This window comes from Lolium rigidum, chromosome 4 (genome assembly GCF_022539505.1).
Source record: "Lolium rigidum isolate FL_2022 chromosome 4, APGP_CSIRO_Lrig_0.1, whole genome shotgun sequence".
Taxonomy (NCBI): domain Eukaryota; kingdom Viridiplantae; phylum Streptophyta; class Magnoliopsida; order Poales; family Poaceae; genus Lolium; species Lolium rigidum.
Window position 1 is genome coordinate 86789453 of NC_061511.1, and position 16808 is coordinate 86806260.

Below are 16808 nucleotides of genomic sequence, written 5' to 3' on the forward strand. Positions count from 1 at the left end.
GAAATGCAAGAACTGGACAAGAACTACAAGAAATGGGGACGAACACCTTGCAAAACGCCAATCCGACCGCTATCCTAACGGAAAATGTTGTGGGTATACTTTATGGGTATATCAACGGTAGAGCCAAGATCCGGCAAGCCCGGGTGGCCCATAGACGGTGATGTGGCATGTGGCCCATCGGGCGGCCTAGTTGCTGTAGATCATGAAGGATGAAGTCCAGCCCAGGAACAGGAAGCCGGATCCCAACCACCCTACGAAGGAGGCCGGATCCGTGAAGGCCCATAAAGTATCCGGATCCAGCACGGCCCAGAAGGAAGGTGGATCCTTGATGTACACGGCAAGATATTGTACCGTAGTTAGGCAACTTGTATTCCGGCTAGGACTCTCCATGTAAACCCTAGATTCGTGCGCCTATATAAGCCGGATCCTGGGAGCCCTAGAGGCAAAACCACAACTCATTGTAACAACGCGAAAGCGCCCAGATAATTCCAAACAAGCAGCAGTAGGCCTTGCCATCGTGCAGGTGATCCGAAGCTGGGTAAATCGCGTACCACCGTCCCGAGGACTCTCCGCCCAATGGCCCCTACTTCTTCTCCCCTCCATGAGGATCCCTCCTCTGGAGTATCGTCGAATAGGCAACGACAGTTGGCGCCCACCGTGGAGCCAGCGGCGTCTGGAGGCCGGAACCGGGAGGGTTCTAACTTCGGAGGCATCGGCGACACCATCGCCGTGGGGCGCGTCAAGTACGCCGGAAACTTCCCGATCGTCCCTGAGGACGAGTGCTGGATTCCGGCTAAGACAAACCCCGTCAAGCTCTCCATCATCCCGATCGGCAGGATACACATCTTCATCGGCGAGACCGTCGACTCCGACGGAAACGCACTGGTAAGTAACGCTGACGCGACCGCCGCTGAGCAGGACGCAGTCGCGAAGATCCGATCTGAGTCGTAAGAACTTCCCAAGGAAGATTCCGCCTTAGATCTGGAAAAATCAAAACCCACCGAATCCGCCCATGAGCATGAAATAAAGGTGGAAGACCAATGCAGATCCGCCTGGGTCTCCCAGGTGTTAGAGAAGCAAAGGTGTCACTTCGTGCACTTCATAGCCCATACCGCAGGAGTCGCCCCTCAAGTAGCCGGAGCTGGCCCCGTGCAGGTTGAGGCACCGGAAAACGGCGACGCTCCGGATCAGCAGGAGGCTGTCGGAGAAAGCGACGCCCCGGGTGAAGAATCGATCATGGGCAACCTCAGCCCAACCTCCGACGATACCTCCTCCTTGGACACTGAAGAGTACGATCGCAAGTTGAAGGAACTCGGAGGTGGTGAGCAAACCGATGTAGATTCCGCCCAGCCTAAGCAGGTTCTCGCAACCTTAGCAGCGCTGGATCAGCAGGAATCGGCAAATGAGCACACCACTTCCGACCCACAGCCATCCTATGCAGGTACTCCGCTATCGCGGGAATGACCGCATAAGGAAATCCTGTCCCCATAAGAACTGGTTGAACAGGCAGGCATGGACGCAATCGCACACTCGGTGATCCTCAACAAACCCATAACTCCTGAGGAAGCTGCAGATCCGGAGGCACTAGAGGCCAAGAGGCAGGAGATGTTGGCAACAGCCCAGAAAATCGCTCGAACCGCAGCAACAATGCTGGATGAAAGGAAAGAAGCCGCGCACTTCGTGGAAAATTTCCACCAGCGAGAGCTTGAGGTTGACGAACAACTGGTAAAAGTCAAGGAGCTCCAACAGCACTGGAAAGACAAGGTCACCGAGCTTCAGCAGGAGGTCGGTCAAATCAGGCGGGAAGCTATACCCCCTCGCAAGATCACTTTCGCGACCCCCACTGAGCAACTGCCACTCGCAACTCCGAAGGATAACATGAAAAAGGCTGCAGAGATCTTGAAAAAGAAGGACGAGGAGATTGACATCGACTACGTTCGTACGCTCGTTGCCTCAGCAATGAAGCAGCAGAGTAAGGCTGATACTTCGCGCAGGTTGGAATCCAATCCGGATCACTGTGTATCTACCGCGCCGAAAGACGCCCACGTCAATCGCCATCCCGATGATGAATCGTGTACCGGATCCTCGGAGCACAGAAGAAAAATAAGGGAGCACCCAAATCCGATCCCCGTACCATCAAAGACGCCTCCATCAGATCCGAAGAAGGGAAAGGACGCAATGTACGCTGGAAGGAACAAGTACCAGAACCCGTCACCTCCCCCTAACGGGTACCCGCGTCCCCCGCCTCCTCGCCGCCGCAGTCCAGCCGGAAACACTAGGCCCCATGGGGCCGGTGGAATCAACATCCGCGACAACATGCCGCCACCGAGAACCAGGGAGCGTACGCCAGAACCACGTCGGAACCAGAACAACGATCGTGAGCCTGAGCCCAGAAGGAGCCGGAACAACGATCGCGAGCCTGAGCCCAGGAGGAGCTGGAACGCAGAACGTGAGCCGGAGCCCCGCCGAAGCCGGAACGACGGAGGAGACTATCACCAAGGTGAAGGTAGCCACCGGAGCCGGAGCGAGCCACGGGAAGACCGCCGGGAATCCGAGGGCGGAAGCAAAAAATCTTACAGGCCCCCTCGCAGGTCTCCTTCACCACCACCAAGTGGAGGAGGGGGAGGCGGAGGTGGTGGACGGAGATCTCGCTCCCGCTCAAAAACCCCGGACGGCGGCCCACGCGATGCCCGAGAACGCCTCAATGAGTACAAAACTGATTACATTGGCCCAAAATGCTTTGGCAGGATGATTCGAGAGGAACCAAAGCCAAGGATGAACCTCAAGCTACCCGGAAACCTGAAGCATTATGATGGCACCGAGAGGCCGGACACCTGGATAGAGGATTACTTGTTGCGGTCAGAAACCCACCGGCGAGCAGCGACGGGCAACACAGTAGAGCCGGGAGGCTCCCAGGACTGCGGCTGGCCCTGGTCCCTACGAGCGACGGCCCGCAAAGACTCGGCACGCACGTCCGATGCTGGTGCAAGGGCGTGCCACCTGACCTATACCTGGTCAGGAAGGTGATGGATGTGCCTCGCTTAGTTTCCTGCATGGCATACACGTAAACATTAAATACGAGCCTCGATCGGCTCTCAGGTTGTCCTGTGAATCGGCTCGAAGAGCCGATCCACCCATGATCCGTACGGGGTGTACGAATATATGGTGGTCCTGCTTGATCAAAATAAAGCTAAAACGACCTACTACGATTTAGGGTTTTCACCACATAATCGGAACATCCTACTCGTGATTGAGCCTGGCGGCCACGCACGGTGATCGCAAACCGACCCTAGACAAGGCCTAAAAACCAACACGAGGTTGATTCCCGGAACATCCTGTCTAGGGCTAGCGAACTACACCCTACGCGCCACTGGATCCTTCAACCCGTTTGTAAGGCCTAACTATGCAGATATTAAACTAATCCTTGGAGAACAAGGAGCAACCATAACGGATCGGATCTACTAAATAATGATCAAGCGGGGTGCCGCCCTTACACCTAAGATAGGTGTAAGGGCGGCTAGACGTCTCAGGGTTGCACGACGATAGCATATGATACGATGAACAATGCTAACCCTAACACATCTAAGATAACTACGTTGCTCGCCATCAAAAAGGCTTCAGTACGAGCAACGCATGGACAGCGAATAAACGTGTACTGCCTAGATCGCAAGATGCGATCTAGGCAGCATGATGCTTACCCGGAAGAAACCCTCGAGACAAGGGAGTTGGCGATGCGTCTAGATTGGTTTGTGGTGAATGTGATTGTTGTTTATTTCATAAACCCTAGATACATATTTATAGTCCGTAGACTTTCTAACGTGGGAATAATCCCAACCGGGCACAAGCCAAACTCTATCTAATCGACACGTATCCTACTATATTACAGATACACGGGCAAACTAGACCAAACTTTGCATATAAGGCCGATTCATGTATTCCTTCCATGTATATTCTTCAAGCCCATCTCCAATCGCGGCCCACCTCTGATCCGGTCAAATTCTGGTGATAACACATGCCCCCCTGGTTTTAGAATTGATAATTCCAAAATCACTCTGCTTTTTCTTCGTCGGGTCATGTCGTGGCAGAACCGTCGTAGTATCCTTTATCATGATGCCTTGCCTCTTCCACTTCCGCGTGTCCTGGCAAAAATTGTTTTTTTTTTCCGTTGGGCACCAATTCCTCGGAAACTGCTGTGGCATTGAATTTCCACTATATCCCCTTTTATTTAACCGCTCCAAACAGTTTGCTTCTTCATCCCCTTCGCATTAGCACTCCAAAATCCCTCCTGCGCCACCATGTCTTCTTCCTCCTCTGCCTCATCGGGTCTTTCCACCCAATCCTCCTCCTCCCGCGAGCCGACGCCGGAGTGGAACCTGGAGGAGGCCCATGCGGCCAACATCCGCCGTGCTATCGAAGCCGGGGAGGAGTCCAGTCACGATTTCTCCGTCTGGTCTGAGGACGACAAGTCCTCGACCGACGAGGAAAGTGACCTCCGCTTCCTCGCCGACGGGGAAACGGAGGAGGACAGCGATGACGATCGCTTCTCCTGTGATGACTTCACCTCCCCCGAGGAGGAGGAGGAGGAGAAGGAGGAGGAGGACGACACCTCCTCCGACGAACCGCCGGCCAAGCGCTTCTGCCCCTGGCCGGGGAACCTCAGCGACTTCGACAGCGATGACGACGACGCTGACGAGGAGGACGAGGACAACGAGGGCCCCGCCGGCGGCCGCTGCGGCGGCGACGACGAGCCCGCCGGGAGTAGCGCCGACGGCGGCGACGACGGCGACGACGAGGGCAGCGACGGCCCGTAGATAGGACCCTTAGCATAGGATCAGCAGTAGTAGATGGGGCAATGTACCCCCTAGTATTTCCTTTTGAGAGCAATCAGCTCTTTATGTAAGAAATCCTATTTATCAATGAAGAATTTCCCCAGTTTGATTTTGCCGATTTCCTTTAAGCTAATTTAGCCGATTTCCCCTCATACTGACTTTGCCGATTGTTCACTTAGCCAATGCTCAATGAGCCGATAGCAACGCATCGGTTCTTCACAATCTATCCTTCAACTCTTCGACTGATGACTTTGAGATCTGGCGGATAATGTGGAAGACCCTTGCCTTCAAGAGAGCCCTTAAATTCCTCCCACCAGCTCCAGTGATCCTCTTCTGCAAGAACTCACCATTTTTTGAAGAAGGTTGCGACGAAGGACCAGCCGATGACACCCCAATCGGCTTCTTAAAACAAAGCATCTACCAGGCCAGCTGCCCCCCGAGCCTCAGTCAAGGCGAGAATAGCGGAGAGGATGCACAGATCAGACAAAGGGCTTTGAACTCAGGTAATTCTAAGACAGCCACCATGCCGAGCCAGCCAAACTTGCCCCCGTCGATCGCCTCTTCTTCCGTTGAAAGCCGATATTGTAGACGAAACACCAACGGCTTAATGAGCAAAAGGCTGCCTTGCATGCCAAAACTGATGCTTCGACGATCGCTGCGAGCTGGCGCAAAGGGTTGGAAGTCCTCGAAGAGAAAGTTCGGGCACCAAAATCGGCTCATTGCAGCTGAGGAAGCTCTCATTGTTCACTCCCTCAAAGAAGCAGAAGGCCTTGAAGCTGAACTGAAGACCGACTTGGTGAAAATCCGCGTCGTGAACACGCAGCGGGTAGATCTTGTGTAATTTGTACTAGAGTCGATGTCCGTGCATCGGCTGTATACCATGAGATTTTTTTTTACTGGCCGATTTTTCTATCGGCCCCCAATATTTCACTGTACATGTATCGCACATGTTCATCTGATTAGGTGCCCCCCGAGCCGAATCTGTTAGGTAACTGCGGATATCGGCTCTGTAGTTAGCCAAGGCACTGTATTTGAACGTCGGCTCCGTTAGGACTAATGTTGACTCTCATCAGCCGACGTAAAACCGCTGCCCATTAGATCGACGTTGAACACAGGCAGAATGTGTGGTGAGGATAATTTTGGCCGATTGCTGGAATCGGCCTCCATGTCGATTGAATCGCTCAATGAAGGTTTTGTAATGTTCCTCCATAGATCTTTGGGGCCGATCCCAAGGATCGGCCTCGCCACGTTTGTCCATAGGTTTGTTCTGGCTATATGGTCAGGCCGGTGGATAAGACCAGCCTAACCCCATCCTTCGCCACGTCGATGCGCTCGCAGTCGTCCAAATTGATGCCTGAGAGTGGCTCTTGGCCTGTTGTCTCCCAAGCGTTCATGCTAGCCGTTGAAATCTCGGCTGAGTCATCTGCATGGACGACCTCTACTTCATCTCCATCCCATTGTATTACGCATTGGTGCATCGTGGATGGAATGCAACGGTTGGCGTGGATCCAATCTCTTCCTAGCGGGACAGCATAGGTGCTCTTGCTATCGACAATAAAGAACGTCGTAGGGATGGTTTTCCTTCCTACGGTCGGATCCACGTTCGAACACCTTGTGCGTCGGACGCTTGGCCATTGAAATCGCTCAATGTCACGTTGGTCTTGATCGAGATCCGAGCTAGAGCGTCCCAACCGACGTAGCATGGAGTATGGCATAATGTTGGTTGCCGCTCCGGTGTCCACCGAGCATCTTGTTGACAGGCTGCCCATCGATATAACCTCGCAAGTACGGGGCCTTCGGATGTACGTAGCTTCTTTCTCGTGGCTTCTCAAAGATAATTGGCCGTGGGCCGCGGTCAAGTTGTGCCACGGGTGCTTCGTCTAATCTCGGAGCACTAAACTCCGTCGGAAGGATGAACACCATGTTTGTGCCGGCCGATGTTTCATCATCGGCTTTCTTTTGTACGGGGCGCCACTCTTTCCTTTGTGGCCGACCTTCTTCGTCCGGGGTTCGCTGAATTTTAGCGGCCGGATCGGGCCGCGCCTTCCTCAACGTGTGCAGGTATAACCTTTCGGCTTCCTCCAAACCACGTAGTCGGCTGAACCCTACGCTTTTGGGAACGGCTGAGTCCATCGGGGCACCACCTTGGCCGGTGGTACTTATCTTCTTCTTCGCATCATCGTCTTCCAAATCCTCGAGATCTTCCACCCGAGAGGACTCGGCGTGCTTGTTCCGAGGCGGGAGAGGCCCTAGACGTTTGAACACGGACACGTTAGGCGCATCCTTCCTCTTCTGTCTACATTCAGGCGGTTGCCGATTGTAGGCAATCGGCTCATTCCTGAATCCCAGCGGTGTACGAAGAAGGGACGGTCCCGAGTGCCTATCCTCATCGTCTTGCTCTCTTGACTTTTCCTTGGCATGGCGCTCATATCTCTCCTCGTCGCGATCATGCCGACGATGTCTCCTGGCGTCCCCAGCCAGACGATCTCTATCACCATCGTCGTTGGGTCGTTGGCGTTGGTCATATTGACTCACATACTTGTTGAGGAGGTGATCAGAGAGAGGTCGCTGATATCTCACATTCCTCACTTCTCCCTCTGTGATGTAGCGCTTGCCATCGTGACGGAGCCGATCGCGTGGAACGGCTTCCTCTGTGTCTTTGCTACGAGAGCAGCTGCCCTCGTCTCCGTCCTTACCGGCGTGGTGTCCAGGTCCTACCATGTTGATATTGACCGAGAATCCTGGCTGGCACCCTCCTGGGTAAGTGCACTCCACCATGTTAACGGCGGGGAAGGGGTGTGTGTCGACTTTCATGGCGTACTGGCTGAAAATTAGACGCCCTTGTTCTATCGCCATTTGGACCTGCTGCCGCCACACCCTGCAGTCGTTGGTGGCATGGGTGAACGTGTTATGCCACTTGCAGTATGGCTTTCCATTCAGCTCCTGCGCCGTGGGGATCTTGTGGCCTTCGGGTACCTTTAGTTGCTTCTCCTTAAGTAAGAGGTCGAAAATCTGCTCAGCTTTGGTAACGTCGAAGTCAAACCCTCTTGGAGGACCTTGTGGCTTAACCCACTTGCAGGACACGGGGCTTCCCCCCGAGTCCATTCAGCCATCTGCTACCTCTTGATCTCCCGCAGAGCCTTCGTCTTCATCTGCCTCTACCAGGACCACCGCACGCTTGAATTTATCCTGGTATACATCTGGGTGGCGCTGTTCATATAGCGACGGCTTACGCACCATGTGCGCCGGTGAAGGGTAGTACGCTGGGAGGCCACGTCCTTGGCCGGTGATGCGAGACCCACCACCGCCAACTCGACTGCTTCTTTTTCAGTCACACGAGCCGAATAGCATCGGTTCCTAACGGTCCTAAAGCGCTGGACGTATTCTGACACTGTTTCTCCGCGCTTCTGATGTACTTGTGCTAAATCGGCAATGCCAGCCTCGGAAGCCTCTGAGTGATACGCATGTGGAGCTTGCTCTTCCAAGCTGCTTCCAAGTCCGGATTGAGTCCGGTGGCAGCGATGTGTACCATCCGAAAGCCGATCCTGTGAGGGACTGTGCGAAGAACCTCACACGCAGCTCATCGATGCTTGAGATCGTGCCCGGCTGTGCCAAATATCGGCTCACATGCTCGATGGAGGCTGGAACCATCGATCCATTAAACTTGGAGAAATCGGGGAGCCGATATTTGGGTGGTAGCGGGATCAACTCGTACTCGTTGGGGTACGGCTTGGAATAGCCGATTGTCCTCCTTTTCGGCACCATGCCGAGCTGGTCTCTCGGGATTGTGCCGATCTGATCCGCGGTGCTGGCTGCAGGAGTCGAACTGCGAAGATTCGCCGGAGTGGCATACTTAGCCAGCCATGCTTGCTTTTCCAGCTACGAGCCAAGCTGCGGGAGCTGAGCTGCGGAGGTTTGTCGGAGTGGCATACTTAGCTAGCCACGTCACGCTTCTCAAGATCCGTTCCCGAAGTTCCTCCTGTTGTTCCGGCAGTCCCTGCTGTTGCGGTCCGGTTTGTGAGTGCCCGAGTTCTTGCGAGTGCGGCACGTATGTGCACGTGTATCCGTGAGGGATCTCCTTAGGCGCCTCATGCAAGAACTGGTAGTCACTAGGGTCACCACCGATCTTGTAGACGACGTATGCCGGTGAATTCGGCACTTCTGGTGCTGCCAACGCGAATGGCAGCGGTGGACGGGACTGGAGTGGCATCTCTCCTTGGTAAGTCCCGAGAGCTGGTCCTGACGGAGAGTACTGATGCCTCATGATTTCTGGATCACCCAAAGAGCGACACGCTCCAAAGTGTTCACCGAGGCTCTCGGAATGGCGGTGCAGCGAGTGAGCTACCATGAAGTTAATCTCCTGACGCGAGGGACACTGGTGCGTTCTTCGACGGGGCGGACAGGTCCACTCCATCGAGCGCGCCTTCGGTGAGAACCCTTTCCACGATGCCATGTGAGCGGGTTGTGAAGAGCCGATGAGGTCGGCTTCGGATGCTTTGACCTCGTCATACTTCTTCTTGAGCTCCTCGGTCGGATCCTCGTACGTGAGCTGGGATGCCTTCCGCCATCTCGGATGTAGATGGCGATGCGGTTGATGTCGAAGATTGTCCCACCGGGCGTGCCGAGAATGTGTTGCGGTCGAGAAACCCACCGGCGAGCAGCGACGGGCAGCACGGTAGAGCCGGGAGGCTCCCGGGACTGCGGGCTGGCCCTGGTCCCTCCGAGCGACGGCCCGCAAAGACTCGGCACGCACGTCCGATGCTTGGTGCAAGGGCGTGCCACCGACCTATACCTGGTCGGGGAAGGTGATGGATGTGCCTCGCTTAGTTTCTGCATGGCATACACGTAAACATTAAATACGAGCCTCGATCGGCTCTCAGGTTGTCCTGTGAATCGGCTCGAAGAGCCGATCCACCCATGATCCGTACGAGGTGTACGAATATATGGTGGTCCTGCTTGATCAAAATAAAGCTAAAACGACCTACTACGATTTAGGGTTTTCACCACATAATCGGAACATCCTACTCGTGATTGAGCACGGCGGCCACGCACGGTGATCGTAAACCGACCCTAGACAAGGCCTAAAAACCAACACGAGGTTGATCGCCGGAACATCCTGTCTAGGGCTAGCAAACTACACCCTACGCGCCACTTGGATCCTTCAACCCGTTTGTAAGGCCTAACTATGCGGATATTAAACTAATCCTTGGAGAACAAGGAGCAACCATAACGGATCGGATCTACTAAATAATGATCAAGCGGGGTGCCGCCCTTACACCTAAGATAGGTGTAAGGGCGGCTAGACGTCTCAGGGTTGCACGACGACAGCATATGATACGATGAACAATGCTAACCCTAACACATCTAAGATAACTACGTTGCTCGCCATCAAAAAGGCTTCAGTACGAGCAACGCATGGACAGCGAATAAACGTGTACTGCCTAGATCGCAAGATGCGATCTAGGCAGCATGATGCTTACCCGGAAGAAACCCTCGAGACAAGGGAGTTGGCGATGCGCCTAGATTGGTTTGTGGTGAACGTGATTGTTGTTTATTTCATAAACCCTAGATACATATTTATAGTCCGTAGACTTTCTAACGTGGGAATAATCCCAACCGGGCACGAGCCAAACTCTATCTAATCGACACGTATCCTACTATATTACAGATACACGGGCAAACTAGCCCAAACTTTGCATATAAGGCCGATTCATGTATTCCTTCCATGTATATTCTTCAAGCCCATCTCCAATCGCGGCCCACCTCTGATCCGGTCAAATTCTGGTGATAACATTACTACAATGCAGTAACCTTCGCCGGTGGAAATCCTAACATCGCCTGCCGCATGCTCCAGTTGTACCTTGTAGGTCCAGCCCGGATCTGGCTCAGTGACCTCGAGAAGAATTCCATCTTTTGCTGGTTTGACCTGAAGAACTCCTTTGAGAAGCACTTCAGGGGCACCTACAAAAGACCTGCCACGACAAGCGACCTACAGGCATGTATCTAGAAGAAGGGTGAAACATCAAGGAGCTTCCTCACCCGATGGTTGCAAGCCAGGAACGAGTGCGAGAACGTTGATAACCGCACAGCAATGCACGCCTTTATTAGTGGTTTGCATAGAGGAGGACTGCTGCGGCACAAGCTAACTTGCTTGGTCAATGCAAACAAACTGACTTTGGATGACATGATTGTTGGAGATATGCCCAAGAGGCAATAATAAAAGTGGTTATTATATATCTTTATGTTTATGATAAATGTTTATATACCATGCTATAATTGTATTAACCGAAACATTGATACATGTGTGTTATGTAAACAACAATGAGTCCCTAGTAAAGCCTCTTAACTAGCTTGTTGATTAATAGATGATTAGTTTCATAATCATGAACATTGGATGTTATTAATAACAAGGTTATATCATTATATGAATGATGTAATGGACACACCCAATTAAGCGTAGCATAATATCACGTCATTAAGTTATTTGCTATAAGCTTTCAATACATAGTTACCTAGTCCTTATGACCATGAGATCATATAAATCACTTATACTGGAAAGGTACTTTGATTACATCAAATGCCACTGCGTAAATGGGTGGTTATAAAGGTGGGATTAAGTATCCGGAAAGTATGAGTTGAGGCATATGGATCAACAGTGGGATTTGTCCATCCCGATGACGGATAGATATACTCTGGGCCCTCTCGGTGGAATGTCGTCTAATGTCTTGCAAGCATATGAATAAGTTCATAAAGAGACCACATACCACGGTACGAGTAAAGAGTACTTGTCAGGAGACGAGGTTGAACAAGGTATAGAGTGATACCGATGATCAAACCTCGGACAAGTAAAATATCGCGTGACAAAGGGAATTGGTATCGTATGTGAATGGTTCATTTGATCACTAAGTCATCGTTGAATATGTGGGAGCCATTATGGATCTCCGAGATCCCGCTATTGGTTATTGGTCGGAGAGAGATCTCAACCATGTCTACATAGTTCACGAACCGTAGGGTGACACACTTAAGGTTTGATGTTGTAATAGTAGAACTTGAATATGGAATGGAGTTCGAAGTATTGTTCGAAGTCTCGGATGGGATCCCGGACATCACGAGGAGTTCCGAATGGTCCGGAGAATAAGATTCATATATAGGAAGTCATATTCCAAGTTTGGAAATGATCCGGTGTATTTATGGAAGGTTCTAGAAGGTTCTAGAAAAGTCCGGAAGAAATCACTAAGGAAGGAAGAGTCCCGGAGGGACTCCACCTCCCCATGGCTGGCCAACCCTAGAGGGGGGAGTCCAAGGTGGACTCCACCAAGGGGGCCGGCCACCCCCCTTCATGGAAGGGTGGGAGTCCCACCTTGGGTAGGTTTCCCTACTACATGGAAGGTTTTGGGTTGAGGTCTTATTCGAAGACTTGTAGTCCAACACTTGGGGTTCCACCTATATAATGAGGGGCATAGGGGAGGGGGCCGGCCACCACAAAGCCACAAGCTGGCCGCACCCCTTGAGGCCGGCCACCCCCTCTCCCAAACCCTAGCTGCCCCCCTCTCTCCTCCACCTCTCCCGCACGCTTAGCGAAGCTCCGCCGGAGTTCTCCATCGCCACCGCCACCACGCCGTCGTGCTGCCGGAGTCAAGGAGGAGCTACTACTTCCGCTGCCCGCTGGAACGGGGAGAAGGACGTCGTCTTCATCAACACCGAACGTGTGACCGAGTACGGAGGTGCTGCCCGATCGTGGCACCGTGATCAAGATCTTCTACGTGCTTTTGCAAGCGGCAAGTGATCGTCTACCGCAGCAACAAGAGCCTCATCTTGTAGGCTTTGGAAATCTTCAAGGGTGAGTCTCGATCATCTCCTCGTTGCTCCCGTCTTCTAGATTGCATCTTGGCTTAGATTGCGTTCTCGCGGTAGGAAATTTTTTGTTTTCTATGCAACGAATCCCTACAGTGGTATCAGAGCCGTGTCTATGCATAGATGGTTGCACGAGTAGAACACAATGGTTTTGTGGGCGTTGATGCTTATGTTGTCTTTAGTTTGAGTACTTTGCATCTTTGTGGCATAGTGGGATGAAGCGGCTCGGGCTAACTTTACATGACCGCGTTCATGAGATTTGCTCCACGCTCGACATGCAACTTGTATTGCATAAGTGGCTTTGCGGGTGTCTCGTCTCTCCTACTATAGTGAAGATTCAATTTACTCTTCTATTGACAACACTAGTATCACCGTTGTGGTTCATGTTCGTAGGTAGATTAGATCTTACTCGAAAATCCTAAACCACGTAAAATATGCAAACCAAATTAGAGACGTCTAACTTGTTTTTGCGTGGTTTGGTGATGTGATATGGCCATAATGTGATGATGAATATGTATGAGATGATCATTATTGTATTGTGGCAACCGGCAGGAGCCTTATGGTTGTCTTTAAATTTCATGTTGAGTAGTATTTCAAAGAAGTTGTAATAGTTGCTACATGGGAGAACAATCATGAAGACGGCGCCATTGACCTTGACGCTACGCCGACGATGATGGAGATCATGCCCGTTGATGATGGAGATCATGTCCGTGCTTTGGAGATGAAAATCAAAGGCGCAAAGACAAAAGGGACATATCATATGTGACGCCCCGGAACCGGTACCATGAGGATTCCAGCGAACCCGCCGAAATCCGCATGATATCGATTCAGAGACGCCCTCCGACACGACGTGCGCGATGAATCACACACGTGATGCCAGAGGAATTAACACGAGCGGTAACATTACAACAGGATTACAATAGAGCCCACAAGAAACATATATTACAACAACGACTCCAACGAGTCAAGATACAAATATACAATACATAGATCCAAATCATACAAAAGATCGAATACGTCCTAGTACGGACAAGATACAAATTGGACTAAGAGTCCTGAAGATAACCAGTGGCGTCCATAACCCTGCCCAGGTCAAGCCGGAAGGGTAACCTTGCTAACATCGTCATCTCGTACCTGTCAAAGTCGGGCCATCGGTTGCCGACAAAAGGGAGGAAGCAGAAGAGAAAGGGGAAAAGGCGAGAGTAAGTACCAAGGAACGAACTCCGGCACGTACTTAGCGAGACTAGAAATGGCTATGCTCGCTGGGCGAGTATATATATATATCGCCTGGGGCTATATGGTAGGTTTAGCGGCAGCAAAACTATAACCAATAGAGACACACTACAACATCCGTCAACTCAGAGAAGATAAGAGAGCGCACAAGGTAACACATAAATACTACACAAACATAACCCAGCCAAATACACATATCCCCTTCAACAAAGCGAAGAGGCAATGTAAAAGGCACTCAACGGTGGACAAGTTTTATTAGGTATCGGTTGTAGTAATGCTATATTACTAATCAAGTTATTAACAAATTATTATCAACAACATAAAGGTGTAAGTTGTTCTATGATCAAGCTATACAATTCCAAGTCGTCCATAACCGCGGACACGGCTTATCGATAAGATGTACACCCTGCAGGGGTTGCCCAAATGTAACCATACGCATGCTCGACCCACTTACGACAGGTGGATGTCTCACAACAAGACCGTTCCCGGTTCAACAAGAAAGTCTAGGGGGGCCACCCGACTAAGCTACCCGTAACGAAGTCCGGCCGTACTCGAAGCGGACTCGGGGTTTGCGTTAACGGCTAGGCGTGCAAACCACACGCTTCGCTAAACGTTCCGCGGGGTACGGTACAGAATATAAACACCCGAAGGCAACGGAAAGTAAACACCCGAAGGCAACGAGTAAGTAAAGCATGGCATACATGGCATAGGCAAATAAAACCAAGGTTGTGGCCCCCTTTTCAACCGACTTGAGAAAAGGTAATGGGTGATGGGGGTCCCGATAATCGTCCCCACGTACGGGTAGAGCGCTCAATCTCGGAACGGATAACAAGAACTCGGGTCCTAGGGGACATTAGCGAGTCAAAGTTCCGATGCTTTCGCAAAGGGGCTCACAGATGCCTCTGCTTACAATTTTAGTTGTTAACAATTAAGTAAAGCATGTGTATCTCCAACAATTGATATAGCATGTGAAAACCTCCCAACAACCCAACATATCCCGATAACAGATCAAGATAAACAATAGAGCCTATACGCGCCTACGACTCGCAAGGCTCAAACATCAAGCAACGGCTATGGTTAAGGAATGATACATATAGGATTATTATGGTAAACAAGTGGAATAGGACACGTGACTCGATAAAGAAGCGCAACATAAGGATAGCAATGCGAGGGAGAGTGTATAATAGGTGAAGAGAGAGGGCTCGCCTGTGAAAGGTTGCAGAAGAACTTGTCGGAGAACTCGTCGTATCTCACATCAACACTTCGTGATCCTATCCGGGAAGAAGCAAATGCTGAAACACACAACGTATGCAATCTTACTACTACGGATAAAGAACCAGCATGCTCATGATATGGTATGCATGCATGACATGGCAAACATGATGCGGCGTTGCAACTTATCCACATTAATCGGAGTCGGAACCCCGGACAAACAATTAAGGTTGGAGTTGCATTTCAACCGGCAAACATAAGGGTGGATTAGCATAGCAAACATGGCAGGGGTGAGCTACATCAAAGTTAAATGGAACCGGGACAACATATATATAATATCCCACATATTCCATATGTTTCATATTAGGTGATAATGCAAACTATCACGAATTTATATGATGCATGAGGCAACAGCAAGCATGGATGGCATAATCATGTTCATCACATTTTTCTGATCAATTTTCATATATAAAACATTTCATTCCGAGTTACAGATTAAAAGTTATTAACAGATTAGTTTTTATTATTTAAAATAGATAAACAGATTTTATTTTAATTGGGGAAGGACCCGAAAATAAAAACCGATCAGGGGAAGGACCCCGGGTTAGTTTTGAAATGTTACAGGGGGGTTATGCCGAAGATCTCTGCGCCAGGGACTGCGGGTTAAGAAGGAGAAAGATAGAGGGGCCTGGATGCGAAAGCATCCAGATCTGGATCTGGTGGAGATTCTCACCGGGCGGGTGGTTAGCCCGGGGCGCTGACGGCTGGGCCCCGCGGGTCGACGTGGACGCCGCGTGGCGGACGACGTGGATGAAGACGTGGCGACCAAGCGTGCACGCACAGAAGGTGCTCGACACGGTGACGCCGTGCGCGTTCCAGGAAGGTGGTCACCGGGGCGGCGATGAAGAGAGCGGGCGATGTGGGTCGTCCCCGGATGCGTGCGTGGGCGTGCTGGGCGCCTCTCGTCGGTGCGGATCGATAGGTGGTGGCGCCGCCCACCGGAGGTCACCGGAACGCCACCGGCGGCGAGGATCTGCGGAGAAGCGGCCGGCATGAACATAGGGAGCACGATAGAGAGGGAGATAGGAAGCGAGAGGAGGACCAGGGGGTGCGCGGGGGTACCAGGAAGCTCAAGGATGGGTCGGTGTGGCCGGAGGTGGACGGGCGTCGCCGGAATCGATGAAGAACTGCGGCGGCCGGCGAAGGGGAACGGCGAGCGTGGCGACAAACTAGGACCTCCCAGGTCGATTCCTGGCACAGAGGTGAAGAGGTCGACGTTGCGCATCTCCTGGTGGCGTCGGTTCGGCGAGGGGATGACGGAGATGGCCGGCCGACGACGAGGTACTCTCGGTGGTTTTCTCACAGAGAAGAAAAAGAGGAGGGAGATGGGGGCGGCGGCGCGAGATGGGAAGGAAGAGGGGGCGCTAGGGTTTCTGCGGCGACGGAGAAGGGATTAAAAAGGGGAGGGCAACATGGGTGCGGTGGTGGTTGAAGGGAGAGGACCACAGGGCTCTCTCACGCCATCGGCGTGCCCTTTGCTGGAGAAGACGACAAGGGGAAAAGAAGGGAGGATCGAAGGGGTATGCTGGGCTGCGGCAGGATGGCCAGCTGGGCTGACCGGATGGGAAAGAAGTGGCCTCGGGCCAGAAGAGAGGAGGGAAAGGTTGGGCTGGAAGAGAG